This window comes from Mustela putorius, unplaced genomic scaffold (genome assembly GCF_011764305.1).
Source record: "Mustela putorius furo isolate JIRA1106 unplaced genomic scaffold, ASM1176430v1.1 tig00000174_pilon_pilon_pilon, whole genome shotgun sequence".
Taxonomy (NCBI): Eukaryota; Metazoa; Chordata; class Mammalia; order Carnivora; family Mustelidae; genus Mustela; species Mustela putorius.
The window spans coordinates 41,050,861-41,066,586 of record NW_025421304.1 but is presented as its reverse complement, the minus strand read 5'-3'; the positions used below and the strand labels follow the sequence as shown (position 1 = coordinate 41,066,586).

The window sequence follows — 15,726 nt, the reverse complement described above, 5'->3', positions numbered from 1 at the left end:
AGCCAACAACTCGCTTTCCGGTGTAGTCTGGTGTCCCTCCCTTGTGTGTGGGTGTCTGTGGGATGGTGGTTCCCCTCTCTGCCAGACATGCCAATCAGCTGGAGAGTTTGAGAAGTACCGGGCGGGGCCCCACTGCCAACAGAGACATCGGAGTCTCTGGGGACGGGGCCCAACCGTCAGTGTTTCTACCACGCTGTGTTTCTGGATTTCAGGTGGTTCTAATGTGCAGCCAAGCCTGAGAGGAGCCGCTGTAAACATTAGGGACACACATTGTCCCCCACCAGCCCGGCTGACCTTGAACACACTTGGGTTTTCAGGTGACACTGGCTGTAGGGAAGTATCTTTCTTATCTGGTGCTGGGACATGGGCTGGGTGCAGCCTGTGTCTCCCTAAAGGTCAGGCAGAACTCCCGGCAGCCAGGACAGCACCCACCACCACCAAGGCCACCCTCGCCTTGTTGCTGGCAAGAGAGGCGCCCTGGCTTATCCCCAGAGCATCCATGGGGAAAGCTGGCCAGGAACTGGGAGAAGGTACATCCTGTGGGAGGTCCTGGAAGCCCCTTTCCTTCATCCCACTGGGAAGAGATCATGGGAACTGTGGGGGCTGGTGCCTGGTGGGAACTCTTCAAGAAGCTCCTGGGAGGAGACAGGAGTGTAGGCTCCAACTGCACCATTAGCTCACTGTGTGAGCTTGGGCAAAGTGCCCTCCTCTGTAGAGGACGGTAAACATTTCCTCAGCTGTGCATATGGCCAAGTATATAACACATGGGCAAAGGGACCAACCCAGGCAGTGGAAATGAGTATGCTGCTCTCCCTGGGGGAAAGGACTCCTGCGTGGTACTAGATTTGTGCTCTGAGCCCCTAGCAGCCAAATGGGGGTGGTGATGATGGAACTCAGTGGGAGCCCAGGGAGTAGTGTGGCCAAGCACAGTTGTCCATGTTGTTCACTGCATAAGAGCCCTTAGATGAAACGGCACATGGGAGCTGAAACTCAGCCCTTACCCTGCTCATCAACATTCACCTTAGTGCGTGTTATGTCTGCTTAGAGGAGACATGTACCTGTATGGGCTGGTCACGGTGCTGCTGGAAAGGCCTGCTGCTTCCCAAATCCTGACCGCCTTTTTCCAAATCCCTTTCCTAGGAACAGTCTTCCCTCCCTCTCTGAGAGCACAGACTGGAAAGACGGCCACCCAGGAAGGACACAGGCTCTGAAAACCATGCGAAGAGGTAAATGATGGGACATCCACCTGTTCTGGGTACAGGTAGAATCAGAACAACAGAGGGCACAAGGCAGTGTTCAGGGTGGGCATGGCTAACACCCTGCATACACTCTGCCTGCCTCCTGCCTTGGCCCCCATGCCATGTTCAGGGTGAACGAGTGCAGGCCTCACCAGAAACCACCAACCGGAGGCGCCTCGATGGCTCAGTCATTAAGCGTCTGCCTTGGGTTCAGGTTCTGATCCCAGGATTCTGGGATCAGGCCCCGCATCGGGCTCCCTGCTCAGCTGTAAGCCTGTTTCTCCTTCTCCGCCTCCCTCTCCCTCACTGTCTCTCTCTCTGTCAAATAAATAAAATCTTTTTAAAAAAAGAAAGAAAGAAAGCACCAATCGAGGAGACGGGGTGAGGTCACTCACAGCAGAACCCCGGAAGCCTCTGGAACCCCCCAGGCCTGAGGACTAAAACGACCCAGGCAAACCGGAGCACCGCCCGGCTTGGAGACACAACACGGTGCAGGGATATCCTCTGTCCTGGGAGAGCACGAGGCTGTGTCCACTTGGCCTCCAGAACCGGGCCAGGCACGCAGAAATGTCAGTCGCTCTTCTGTTGTTCTTGGGCGGTCTGAGGTCATAGTCTCTGCGCTCACGTCAGTTCCCTCTGCCCTGTCTGTCTCTCTGCCAGGCCTTGCTGAAGCCAGACACCTGGGGCTGAGGTGGACTCACCCTCAGTCTCATTCCTGGGGCGTGTGGCCCCCGCTGCTCCACTGGCGGGGAGCTCCTAGTACAGCGCCTGCCCGTGCCTTGATCCTGCTGCCACATGCCAAGCGCTTAGGACTCTGAGGTCCTGGCTGTTGACACATTTCATAGGCGTCAGAGACAGATCAGACAGAGGAGAAGCCATGATGACCTGTTTCTTCTTCCCAAGTCAGAGCTGGCCTCCCCCTGGGGCTGTCAGATTCCTGGGATGGGTGGCCAGGCCCACAGGGGAGGGCCTTGGGCTCAGATCCTTCCCCAGGATTCCATGAGCCCAGAAAGAGGAGGCAGCCACAGGCTTTCACGTGGGAAGAGACCGCTTGGGGCGGGCTGGCCTGGGCCCCTGCTTCTGGGTTCAGGATGGAGATTCACACTCTCCTCCTCCTGTGCCCTTGTCAGGCCCACTCTGGGGGCCTGACCTTTTCCAGATAAGCCCCACAGGGCCTCTCACCGCTTTCTCCTCTCCCCACCCTATCTGCCTGCTGGCCCTCGGATCCCAGCAGCCCTGGGGCCGACCAGCGGCGCTTTCTGAGGGACGGCAAAGAGTAGGGGACATAGGCGCCTGCTGGCTCATCTCCTCAGCCATCCCGGGCTGGCAGCAAGCCTAGGACACCAACTTCTGAGGCTCGTTTACCGGAAGATGTCTTAGGGCCCAACCGGCAGTTGCTCCAACTGCAGAAGCCCCGGTCAGCTTTTCTGGGTGCCACGTCACCTCTGGGAGGGGCTCCTTGTGATTCAGCAGGAACAGGCCTGTTTCTGTCCTCATGTGGTATATGGTGGAGTGGCAGTCTCCCTTTTTCTTTTTTTTTTTTTAATTTATTTATTTGTCAGACAGAGATCACAAGTAGGCAGAGAGGCAGGCAGAGAGAGAGGAAGGGAAGCAGGCTCCCCACTGAGCAGAGAGCCTGATACGGAGCTGGATCATGAGCCAAAGGCAGAGGCTTCAACCCACTGAGCCACCCAGGCCCCTCCCTTTTTTTTTTTTTTTTCTTTTAAGATTTATTTATTTTTGAATGGAAGAGAGAGAGCACAAGCTAAGGGAGGGGCAGAGGGAGAGAGAGAATCCTGGAGGGGACTCTGAGCTGAGCCCAATGAGGGGCTCTCAACCCCAGGACCCTGAGATCTTGACCAGAGCTGAAATCAAGAGTGGGCTGCTAACAACTGAGCCCCCACAAACACCACCCCCCCAGCAAGATCTTTTTTTTTAAGAGTATTTTTTTTAAAGATTTTATTTATTTATTTGACAGTCAAAGATCACAAGTAGGCAGAGAGAAGAAGGGAAGCAGGCTCCCTGCCGAGCAAAGAGCCCGATGTGGGGCTCGATCCCAGGACCCTGGGATCATGACCAGAGCCGAAGGCAGAGGCTTTAACCCACTGAGCCACCCAGGCGCCCCAGCAAAATCTTTTGAAAGCACAGCTTGCCCATGGTCTCTCCTAAAGGGGGATCCAGGCCTGCTTCTCCTATCCAGGGCCCCCGTGCTCACCAGCTGCACCATTCCCTACCTGTGGATGCTGGACTAGTCTTCTTAAACACCACTTGGCTGCCATGAGTCCTTACGCACACGCGTACACACACAGTGAGGCAGGAGAAGACCAGCCTTTCCTCCATGGCACTGTGAAGTGGGTGGCTATACGCGGCTGAGAGTGTGGCCACCAGGAATGTGGAAATTCTAGAGCCCAGTGGGAAGCAGAGAGTGGCACGGATGGCTGGGCCCCACCTCCGAGCCCTCTGTCTCGGAATCCCTCCCTCCTGACCCCACCTCCCCTGGGCCTGCTCCCCCAGCCGGACTGCGAGTGTGCTGGCCCCGTGTACTGCCCGTAATACCACGGAACGGGCACACAGTGCCCCGCAGCACACCACCTGCCCTCTGGGGACCCTCCTCTAGGCCACCACTGTGTTCATTCAGGGAGATGCCCAGCTCCTCTGGACCAGGCCAGGGGGAGGGGCCATGGCAGGAGGGCAAGCAGGCACCCAGGTTCAAATCCAGCCCAGGTGAATCATTAGCTCCTCTCGGCATTGGGTTCCTCCTCTGGAAGACGGGACCACCACCAGCACCTTCTCCCAGGATTACGGTGGGGGTGAGCCACGTTCATGTGTGTTTGGGAATGACTCTCAAAGAGTCAAGGCCTGACTCTAGGGGGGCCTTGGGAGGGAAGGGCGTTGCAGCCCAGGGTGGGGACGGGGGACAGGACTCAGCGGTGAGCTGCCCAGGAAGGTGTCCAGGCTTCAGATGGGGGTTCCTGGGGCTGCCTTGAGTGTTCTGCGGGGCAAGACAGCTTTGGAGAGGGGCACTGAGCAGGTGGGGCTGGCACTGGCCTTCCTTGGTCACACGTGCATCTGGGAGGGCTTTCCAGACTGGGGTGGAATGCAACCTTCCCCTGAAGATGGGGAAACTGAGGCTGGGAGGGCAAAGCGCATGGGCGGGGCCACTCCCAGGAAAGGGGAGGGCCGCCCCTTACCCAGCCTCCTGGGCTCTGGACCTCAGACTAGGCACTGAGCCCGGCCTTGGGGGCTGCCTCCTGGGCTGAGGGACACAGGACCACCCCAGCCCTCAGCAGCATCTGATGTCACCCCTGGGTCACCACCTGATGGGACCTGCCCCACCCCCACCCACGGATTTCCCCCTTATTAAGGGGGTCCAGCCCTCAGCAAGCAGCCCCAGGGCCCCTACCATCGCATGCATGGCTGATGCTGGGCTGCCCTGTGGCCTCTCTGTTCCCGATGAACCACACTTCTCAAACACCTGTCGCACCCAGTGTCCAGCCTTCTAGAGTGTACCCGATCACATGGAGCCCTGCACAGCCTCCAATAAGGCGTGGTGGGAAAGGGGGCGCCGGGGGCTTGGCCAGCTGGCCTGGGATCCCCTGGCCCCTGGTATCTTCACCGTAGAGCTCCCCAGAGCGGCTCCCTTCACAACCCCATCAGCTGTGCTGACACAAAAATCTAGACGCCTTACCCAGCGTGGGAACAGGAAGTGTGCTTTGGGGTTGGTAACCCACTATCCCCTGTTTAACAGAGGAGATCTGTGCCTCATCCAAGGGCCTGCGCTGGGGTCTGTGTCTGTGCCGGTCTGCCCAGGACGGAGCCGCCAGGGACCGGGCACCTCTTGGGTGGGGAGCACATAGGCCGGGGGGAGGGGGTCACTCCTGCCAAAACACACTCCCAGGGCAGGCAAGCTCCCCGGCCCAGACTCTTGGTGCTCCCAGGGAGGGGGTGGAGGAAAGAGCAGTCCCCAAGCCCCTAGGCAGGGGCCCCCCTCTGAGCAGGACGTCTGGCAGAAAAGAGGTGCTCAATCAATGTTTGTTAACACAGTAAACGGGGAGAGAAAACGCCAACAGCCTGCCTAGAAAAGACACCCAGAGTCCCGCCCAACCAGATGTTTTCTCTGGCAATGTCTCCACTGAGGGTCCCTGGGCTTGGATCCTTCTCCAGGATTCTGGGAGCTGTAAGGGGGAGACAACTGAGACAACCACAAGCTCTCGCGTGGGAACAGACTGTGCCCATAGGAGCCGGGGGAGTCCAAAGAGGATGGCAGCCCCAGATCTGGGATTCTAGAAGGATCCCTGTGCTCTAGGCCAGGGGCTGTCAGTCACACTCACCTGGGGGAGCTGTGAAAGATCCCAGGGGCCTGGCAACAGTCCCAGATTGGCTGCTCTGAAGCCTCACACGAGAGGGCCTGGCGGCAGCCTCCTCACCATCTTGTGGTGATGCCCTCCTGAGCCTTGAGGCCAGGGCTGGGAGCTCTGGAGGCAGGGGAGAGGTGGGTGGCCGGAGCAGGAACACGCAGGGCCCGGCCAGGCTCACCACCCCGGCCCTTCTCGCATGTCCCCGCTCGTGAAAGTTGGGGAAATAAAGCAACCGCCACACGGGCAGGGCCGTCAAGCTCCACCAAATTAGGGATGTCGAGTCAGACAGCTTGACTCTCAAGACATCATCAGTTTAATTGCGAGGCCTTGGCGCGGGCCGGGGTGGCGAACTGCTCCCGCACTCCCATCCGTTTTATTAAGTTCCAATGACATGCGCTGGCCGCGAGTATCCAGCAGGGACAAAGAGGCAGCTTCAGCCAGGGTCAGACCCAGTGCCGGGAGAGGCTGGGTCGTGGGGGACAGACACCCCTGGCTCAGGGCATGCGGGGCCCCGGGATCTCCGGGAACCAGATGCGGGGAGGGGGCTGGCAGGAAAGGGCCCATTCCACGGCCTCTCCCGCGGCGCGGCACGCGGGGAGGAGGCTGGCGCTGTGAACCTGGGCACCGTCTGTCGGCGGGACGGGAGGAACGAATGCCACAGACGTTCTAGGAGGCCTGTGGGCTGCTGCTGTGGACGGAACACTTGTGAGCCCGCACATCTCCCTGCTGAACTCTCGGTGGCCCCTGGTGCCACACTGTGTGGAGGTGGGGCCTTGGGGAGGGGAGTCGGCTGGATGAGGTCATGGGGGTGGGGCCCCCTAGGGTTCGGGGTCCTTATGGACAGAGGGAGGGAGACACAAGTCACAGGCAGACCCCCTGCCTGCAGGCACGAACTGGACCATCACCGGGGGCTGCGTCTGCCCGGGGCCTTGATCCTGCCCTTGATCCCTGCCCGGGGCCTTGATCCGGGCCTCCCCACCTCTGCAAGCAACTGTGCCCGGGCCTGCCTGGTTTGTGGCCTTCCGTCACATCAGCCCGAGTGGTGAAGGGGCCGAAAGAAAATGCCCTGATGTCCGCCGATGGGCAGCAAAGGGACTAGTCCGCAGCTGTGCGCCCACACCACGGGCCACCACAGACCACCCCTCAGCCCGCGGGACACTCCCAGCAGCTGGGGGTGTGTGTGTGTGGCAGTCTCAGCAACAAGGGAAGCAGCTGCGGAAGTCCTTCTACCCGGTGCTTCTGACTACATGACATACTCCATGACATACTGGTAAAGCTATGGGGACCGAAAACAGATCTGTGCTTCCAGGAACGGGGGAGAGTGGGGACAGGGGAGTGGCAGCAAGGGAACAGGACAGAACTGTCATCATCAGATCTGGCAAGGGACTCTTCTCACCCAAGCCCTGCATTTCACGGGAAGCAGGATCAGCGGGGTCAAGCCGTGGTGCTCAGGTCACACAGGGAGGCAGAGCCAGGCCCAGAGCTCCCATCCGCAAGCACCCTGGGGCCATGTCCGCAGAGGAGCTGTGTTTGCTGAGCAACTCTCCGCTGGGCAGAACACAGGGCAGTTGGGTGTTCTGAGCTTTGCTCCGGAGGAGCTGGGAGGTGTCGCGCTCACTCCCACTGCTGTCAACGCTTACTGTGTGGGCTTTACAGAAACCGACTTCTCAGGGGACCCTGTGCCAAGGGTGGCGTGGCAGGGCCTAGATCTGGAAGCCAGGCCTCTTCCGGCCCTGGGCCCAAGCTCTCCCAGCCACCCCGGCTTTGTTGTTCCAGGCCCTTCTAGGCCCAGCAGCATCCAGAAACGTCGGTTACGGTTACGCCACAACAGCTGCCTGGCGCCCCCTGAATGCCTCAGATGTGGTCCGCGGCGGGAGCCCCGAGCCAACATGCTGCCACTAGGTGAATCGGGCCTGCCATTAGAGTCACAAAGACCAATTAAAACGAGAGGGAAAACAGCCTCCCCATCTCCCAGAGCACCGGGCCAGCTGCTCCCACTCCTACCTCGCCGGCCCCACGAGGCTGCTCCGGGCGTGGTTTCCAGCCTGCTCCCTCCGCACCCGGGCCACCTGCCCCTGACAGCGTCAATATTGATGCCCCCCCGCCCCCCGCCAGGCGCCCGCTTTGGGGGGGGCAGGGAGCGGGGGAAGGGCACCGGGAGACGCGAACAGCTCCCAGATTTTCGACTCAATTGCTGCGAGGAGAGATGAGAAATTGCCTTTCTGACCTAAAACCGGAGTTCACAGCTGCACTTCATTACGGACTCCTCCAGGCGGCCCTGGGAGAGATGCGGCTCGGGAAGGGCTCACCTGTTAGCAGCAGCTGTGCCTGCCTCTCGCACGAGCACGTTGGTGGTTTCCTGCCCTGGGCAGCACGGGGCAGGCTGCCAGCGGTGCCCCCAAAGCCCCCCTCCCCCTCCAGTTTGCATGAACGCCGCGGTGGAGGGAGAAAGAGGCACCAGATCAGCGAGTAGGAGGGGGAAGAAATGGCCGCAGGTCTGGGTCTCACGCTCTTTAGAAGGCACCAGAAGGCAAGGGGTGCATGTTCCCTCTGGGGTCCCACCTCATTTCTCCGGTCTCTTGCACGCATCGCTGGGCGAACATGAGCACGGCGGGCACCTAGAGCATCTCTGGGTATACAGTAAGTGCTCAGTAAGTGCTCTCTTCCTTCCTCCCGTGCTGCTGGCCTCTCTGTGCTTCTGAGATGCCACCGTGCAGCATCTGACAGTCACGGAAAGGGCACAGGCTCCAGAGGACCAGGGGCTCTCTACTCCGGCTGCACATGAGAATCCCATCTGTGGAGCTTGCGGAAAGACCCAGAAGCTTGCTGCAGGACCCCTGAGGTCGAGCCCAGGTACGTTTCCAAAACTCCCGAAAGCACGGTGGGGCTGAGACGCTCAGACTTGAATCATTCTGACCTGAATTTTGACGTCTGAACATCCCTTTCTAAAGAAGGCCGCGGCCAAGGCAGGGGCAAAGGAGCCCAGAGCCGGCTGCGGAAGGAGCGCCGGGCTTCGGAGCCAACCTCTCCAACCGTGGAGCGGCCCTGGCCTTGCCTCCCAGCTGTGCTCCTCCCTCTGCCTCGAGGACTTGCACTCAGGTCCCCAGCGCTGGGACGTGCCGGCCTCAGGGTACTGGGCTCTGCTCCCCAAGTGTGCCCCAGCGGGAGAGAGCACGTCAGCCTGGCCGTGAGAAGAGGTGTGACAGCACGCAAGTCCCTTCTCTGGAACTTTGCTGACCATGCTGAGTGCAGACCGTTTCTGAGCTGTACCGGGGAAGCTGCGTCCCCTCCCCCTCCTCCACGGTCGGGCCTCACACCTAAAGTCCTGTCTCACTGCATCTCATGTGTACTGGCGAGCTCCTTAGGGTCGGGACGGGGGGGGACGGCATGGCAAGCCACTCTGCCGTTTGCACTATCTACAAGACGCTGTAAAAGCTCGAAGCCCCACAGAGCTTCAGCTGCCTCCTCGGGGAAGCAGGAGGACAGCCAAGGCCCTGGGCTCACCGTGAAGCTGAAATGGGGAAACAGGCACTGGGGGCAGCCGGTGGACCCCAAGCACCCCCGCGTGCTGTCCTGAGTTTTGCACACCTGTGCAGCTGGTTCCCGCAGCAACCCATTTTCTGGATTGGAAAGCCAAGGTCTGTAGAAGCTGCTTGCCCAAGGTCAAGGAGTGACCTGAACTCTGAACTCGTGAGCCCGCGCTCTTGGCCACTACACGCTCCTGGGGGCCTCGTTCCGGTGGCTTCTCTCACCCCACACTCTCCTGCCACAGACCCTGGTGTGGCCAGGCTGCAGAGGGTGAAGGAAGAGTCCTCTGGGGAACAGGGCACTCCCGGGACCCTGGGCCACCGAGGGGATGGAGGGAACTGCACATGGCCACCGGTGTGCTCCACCGACGTCTGGGCTCAGAGCAGGCAAGATGAGCCTGCCTTGCTTTTGTGAGGACAGAGAGAGGCCAAGGACGTGGGGTCCCAGAGAGAGGCAGAGTTGAGGACCCAGGGTGAGCAGCCCACGCAGGGCCAGGCCCTGGGAGTGGACAACTCATGTCGGGCTGGAGACAGAGGCCCAGTCTGGGGCACACGGAGCACCTGATGCTTCGGGGAGGCTCTGGGAGGGGCTGCTGGCGGAGGGAAGAGGGTGCGCTAGAGCAAGCTGGCTGTCAGCAGAGAGAAAAGGTCAGGTGGGCCCAGCAGAGGCCCAGGAGGGGGAGAAGCAGGACGGGCCTGGCAGCCCTCCAGGGGGCACAGGCGAGGACACCCAGGCTCGGAGAGGTGAGCTGCCGCGCACAGCGTCCCCGTCACCCCTCCCCTCTGTCCTGTCCACATGTCTCCCAGGCTGAACTTCAGGCCACCAAGGCGGGGCACGCCATAGGTGGTGGGCCGTCTGTGGAGGCACCTTGCCCTGGGCCTAGCCCCCCCCCAAGCACCGCTGCTCTTCTCACTCCTGTCCCCGTGGCCCTAGCACCTGAGCGTCGAAATGAAGAACCACCGCCAAGGCCACCAGCCACCATGTACGTGTGCCTGCTGGGCGCCGGCTGTCAGCCCCAGAGCTTAAAGCAGCCCGTGTCCCTGGAACCTCTCAACAGCGCCTCGAGGGAAGGTCTGATATCATCCCCTTTTGACAGCTGGGGAAACTGAGGCACAGAGCATGGCAACCGCTGCCCAGGGTCTCACAGTTGGCCAGAGCCTCTACCCCGGGAGTGGTGGGTTGAAGACGGGGTGCTGGCTTCCTGGGAGAGTCGGGGTCCTTCTGGGGGGGAGCCTCCTCTTCCCTGAGCTGACCCCAAGCAGCTCCCTGCGGCAGGATGCCAGGGCCAGGCGAGGCTCTCTGGAAGCGGCGCCCCTCGCGATAGTGCTGTGACGGTGGCACAGACGCCAGCAGCTGATATTTACATAACGCGCACCGTATGCACGCCAGGCGCTCTTCCAAACGCTACGCACACAGCCATTCCTCGCAGAACCTCCCAAGCCCGCCCGCTGAGCACCAGTATTTGCCCATTTCACAGATGGGGCTCTCGCAGCACAGAGAGGTTCGCGGGCCCGCCGGAGACACACAGCCATCGGAGGTCAGCGCTAGGAGGGGAACCCGCGGGCCTGACCCCGGGGAAGCTGGGAGAGGGGCCCCCCAGCCCCGGAGAAACCCCACAGGGTGGGGGTAGCGTGGCGGGGGTAGCTGTCCAGGCCTCCAGGGCGGGGGCGGGGTGGGGTGGGGGGAGCGGTCCCTCCTGCCAGGAGGGGACCGCTGCTGGCGCGCTCCCCGCGAGGCCAGGCCTTGCAAGGGAAGCAGAAATCTGTCGTTAACACGGTGCCAAACCCAAAGTGGCTGCTCCCAAACGGCAATCCAATAAAAGCGAGACTTGTCTATTTATCATCCTCGGGGCTTTTTATCGCGGTGCAGATGGCTGCTACCTTCGGAAGGCTCAGCCGCTCGCTGCCAGCCGCCCGCCACGCAAAGCTTAGCTCAACAGAATCTGGGCCTGCACCTGTGCCGGGCCGTGAGCCTCGGCCACCCGGGCACGTGGGGTCCTCCGTCCCCCTCCTGCCCAGGACCCGTGCTCTGCACCAGCCACCCCCCCACCACGTCCGCAGGTAGTGGGAGCCCCCTGCGCCACGCTAGCAGCCAGGCTGGCCCTGCCTGGTGTGGACCCCCTAACAATGTGGAGGAGGCAGGTGCTCCCCGAAGAGAAAGCAGCAAGGAGCCCCCGCGGGGAGCAGAAGGGGTGGCTGAGGACCATGGGTGAACACTCGGCACCCCATGCCTGGTGCTAGGCAGCTCAGAATAAGGCGGGGGCCCTGTGGGGCACCACCGGCGATGGGGGTGGAGGGGAGAGGAAGCCTGGGCAGATCGAGGGCCAGGTATGCAGTAAAGCCACCCAGCGAGCAGCCCCCCGGGGCACGCACGTAGCGGGGTGGGGGGGGAGCCCACGGAATCACAAGCTGTTCCGACCTCACCATACTGACCACTGGCCGGGCCTCCTGAGCGTAGGTTCTAGAAAGAAAGCAGACAGGAGGGGCACAGGTGGGACCTGGGTGGTGGGGGGGGTAGCCTTGAATCCATCTGAGCCTCCATTCCTACACCAGAGTAGGGGGGACCTGGGGTGGGGGGGGCGGGAGGGGGGAGGCCTCCCCCACCTGGCTGGACAGGAGCTCAGGCCTGGTGCCAGGTCCCCTTCCCCTCCCTCCCAGCTGCCACACAGGGACGTCCAGAGAAGGCAGCTCTTCCATCAACACAGAGCCCTAGCCGTAGCGTGTGTGCATGTGTGAATGCACACACGTCTCTGTGTGTGCATGTGCCTGTGCACACCTGTCTGCATGTACTTACACGGGTTGGAGGATTAGCTCCCCAACCCCAACCCACCAGCCTGCAGACATCCAGGAGACATGGGGGACCGGGGTCCTGTGAGCCATGACCTTTGCCCTTTGGGTTAGAGCCCAGGAAAGAGAACCCCCACCAGAACATCCCCGGACTCCCCCAGCCCAGGTTTGCTGGCTGTTCCGGGTGTTTGCTCTCCAAATAAGCCAGACCCAGCAGCTGTAAAAACGAATAGCCTTCTGCATCATGGGCCTAAGGGATCCAGCTGGCCGAGGGGCTGCTGATCTGAAAAAGGCAGCGAGCAACCTTCCAGATGTTTCTCTGGTCTCCCCTCCAGGGCTCAGGCAATCCCAGACCAAGTCCTTTTCAGCTCCGTGGATGTATGCCCCTCCCCTTGCCTGGAGAACCCCTCCCAGTCCCCCAGACCCTGCCTGTCCCTTTTCGGGGGAGGAGCTCTGAGCCTCCTAAGGGTTATTTCTGGTTGCTACATTGTATGCCAGCATGATCACCTCCTCAGCAGGAGAGGAAGCCAAAGCTCAGAGAGGTAGGGGAACCGGGGCAAGGTCACCCAGCATGATGCTTTCCCTTTCCCCCTGGCTCTTCAGTCTTCCAGACACAAGGGCTCCCCCTGCCCCAGCCTCTCCTGTGGTGAGGAAAGCTGTGGGGCCTCGAGGGTAGCCTGGTCCAACTCCTGTGTGCCCGGCTAGACTACAAACCCCAACCTCATCATCACTCAGTGCCTTCGCTTCTAGGTTTTTCTCTTTGTCATTACACTTAAGTTTCTGCCCATAATAATGCGTAGCACACAGAAAGGTTCCCTGGGGCCAGATGCAGATCTAAGTACTTTACCTAATATTTCCTTGGTCAGTCCTCCCAACAAGACCAGGAGGAAGGAAGGAATGGCTATCTTTATTTCACAGACGAGGAAGCAGCAGAGAGAGGTGAGGACACTGGCCCCAGGTCACACAGCTGGAATCAGGACTGGAACTGGGAATCAAGTGCCCTAGGCCACGGCTACCCGCCCCCTGCAACCTTCCCAGGGTGGAGGGGGAACAGGTAATATCAAGCCACTTGTCCCCTCAGAGTTCAAGGTGACTTGGCCTTGGTCCCCAGCGATGGAAGCTGCACCTTCTCCCCCCACCCCCAAAACAGACGTCCCGTCTTCTCAGCGGGCAGGGTGGCCACCCTGAGGGCCGCCCCCCACCCTGTGGTAGGCAGCAGCACACTGAGAAGAGAATGGGGGTACACAGGACTGAAGAGTGTCCCCCCCAGTTCCATCCACATGGAAGCCCAGAACGGGACTTTGCTTAGAAACAGGGTCTTTACACATGTATCCGTTCAGGATGTTGAGATGCGATCACCCTGGTTTTAGGATGAGCCCTGAATCCAATGACTGGTATCCTCAGGACAGGAGAGGACAGAAAGACACAGACACCTGCCGGGAGTGGCCTCGTGAGAACAAAGGCAGAGTTGGTGCAGCCACAACCGGGGGACACCTGGAGCCACCAGAAGCTGGGAGACAGGAAGGACCCTTCCCTAGAATGCTGAGAAGAAGCCAACCCTGCCGACCCCTTGGTTTTGGACTTCAGGCCTCCAGAGCCAAATAACGACACAGAGAAGAGATTTCTTATGTTAAGCAGCACGTTTGTGATAACATGTTACAGCAGCCCGGGGACACTCCGCTGGGGGGCTGTCAGGGTGGCCACTGCCCAAAGTGGGGGCAGAGCACTGCAGGGTCCACACCCTACCGGACAGGCCTCCAGACGGGTACCCCCCTCCCCGGGGTGCCCTCTGGGTTCAAGGCAGGTATGAAATCTGGAGAACAGATACGTCACACCCCTCTCCTGACTAGGAAATCCTAGACGAATCCTTGGCACCAGAGGCTGCACACCACCAGCCTCAGTTTACCTCTGCAGTTGGGTTCAGCTTCCTGCTTCCTGACTCACGAGCCACTCTGAACTGACTAATGAGTCCATCACAATGTCCGTCATGCATTCATGCAACAAACGCCTACTGACCAGCTACAAAACACCTGCCCTCTGCCAGGTGCCGGGGAACCCCCAGGAAATATCATAAAAGTTCGGCCCATACGGCATTGATGCTGAGATGGGGAAGCCAGATGGTGAACATCAGACCATCAAGGAATACCATTTTGGCAACCAAAGGCTCTAGGGGAAACGAAGCTGGAAGGGGTGTTTTAGGGAGGGTGGTTAGCAAAAGGCCTCTGTGGGGAGGTTATATTTGAACTGAGGCCTTAAACAAGGGCGGTACCAAGTCCTGCCAGTATCAGGCAGAACAGAATACCAGGCTAGTAGAAGAGCAAGTGCAAAGGCCCAGCGGCAGAAACAAGATCTAGCGTTTGGGGGTGGGGGAAGGCAGAGAGTGGGGTTGCAGCAGAGGTTCCCCCTTGGGGGCAGTGTGGGGCATGGGACAGAGCGTTCAGAGTACAGGAGGCATTTAGAGTGGCCTAAGGAGCTGGGATTTTATTTCACCTGCATGGGGAGCTAGCTGGTTTTGTCTGAGTGAAATAGGCTCCTGATGTTCTAAAAGTAAACCTCTGTGCTGGGAGGAGAAAGGGTTACGGGGTGGGAAGGGAGGTGGTGGCAGGTGGGAGAGGGGGTGGGGGGAATTAGCTCTGAAGTCCAGAGAGGGGGTGATCTGCTCCACACAGGCTGGGGAGCCCCGAGGGCCAGTGCCATCTGGGCGTGAGCACATGTGTGTCATGTGTGTGTCTGTGGGTCTACACGTGTGAGTGTGCACATACAAATGTGGGTCTGAGCCGCTGCAGAGAGCTACGTGTACATGGCTGTGCACGCACGTGTGTGTGCCCACGCATGTCCGTGTTGGTGTGTGGAGCAGCGGGCATCTCGGGACCCAAAGGCTCATCAGAAGCTCCGCCACCACGACACAGACCCAGAATTACCAAGTGCCTCAGCTTGGCGCATGGGGTGCGTGTGTCTCTGTGTGTGTGTACGTGCTGGGGGGACGCTCTCCCCCTGGCAAGTCCCCCCCCTCCACCTCTCCAGGCCCACCACCATCTGTCTTTCCCCTCCTGCCACTGGGCCATTTGAGCCGGGGGTGAGGGGCACTGAGAGAGCCAGATGGCGGGAGTCTAGGCCTCCTGGTGCCCGGAGGGGGGGGCGTCCCCAGGACAGGCCTCCACCCTCAGCCTTGGTGCCTCCAGGCTGTCCTGACCCCTGTCCTCAGGCCCCACCTCACATGGCCTTTTGCAGCCACCACATAAATCACCGTCCAGGTCAGGACAGGGTGAGGGAGCTGAGCCAGGGAGGGCACGGCCCCCGGGGCCCGCAGACAGAGTGGCTGCCAGTGACCCCTGACGGCGGAGGCCAGGGGCCTCCAGGGCCAGCTAGGAGGTCGGCAAGGTACAATGTTGTCTGGGCTTCACAGGGATCTCGACTGGCCCCACCGCATGGGGAGGGCCTGGCTCAGGGGAACAGGCCGACATGTGTCCAGGTGGCCCACGTGGAAGGCAGGCAGGAGACCACACCAGGTGGCCCCAAGCCACCGCCGCCTGCACCAGCCAATTCCTGGTCTTCATCTCTGCACACAACATCCATGCCCAGGGACCGGCGTGTGGCTGAGTGACCTCAGCCCTCTGAGTCTTTGCACCAAGCGTACACGGGTCACCATTCAACCAGCAGAGGCTGCAGAGGCCGGAGGGCGGGGAAGCTATGGAAGCGCTCAGTGTCCATTTGCTCGTCTCGCTTTCGAGCTGTGAGGCTTGGGAGTGACGTGGCTTCTTGGGGCCTCTGTTTCCCCATCCAGAGAAGGGGATGCTAGCACCCACCTCCTCGCGT

The 15,726-nt window shown here is 60.5% G+C and overlaps 1 protein-coding gene and 1 long non-coding RNA gene across 6 annotated transcripts in view; one reads left to right on the top strand and one right to left on the bottom strand.

Annotated features, from left to right (window-relative positions):
• GSE1 (Gse1 coiled-coil protein) overlaps positions 1-15,726 on the bottom strand; it is a 387,483-nt gene that overhangs the window by 173,672 nt on the left and 198,085 nt on the right. The gene's annotated exons all lie outside the window — the stretch shown is intronic.
• On the top strand, positions 3,301-10,959 carry LOC123391038. The gene is made up of 2 exons (XR_006605681.1): positions 3,301-10,195; positions 10,602-10,959. It is a non-coding gene; the product is annotated as an uncharacterized LOC123391038 (long non-coding RNA).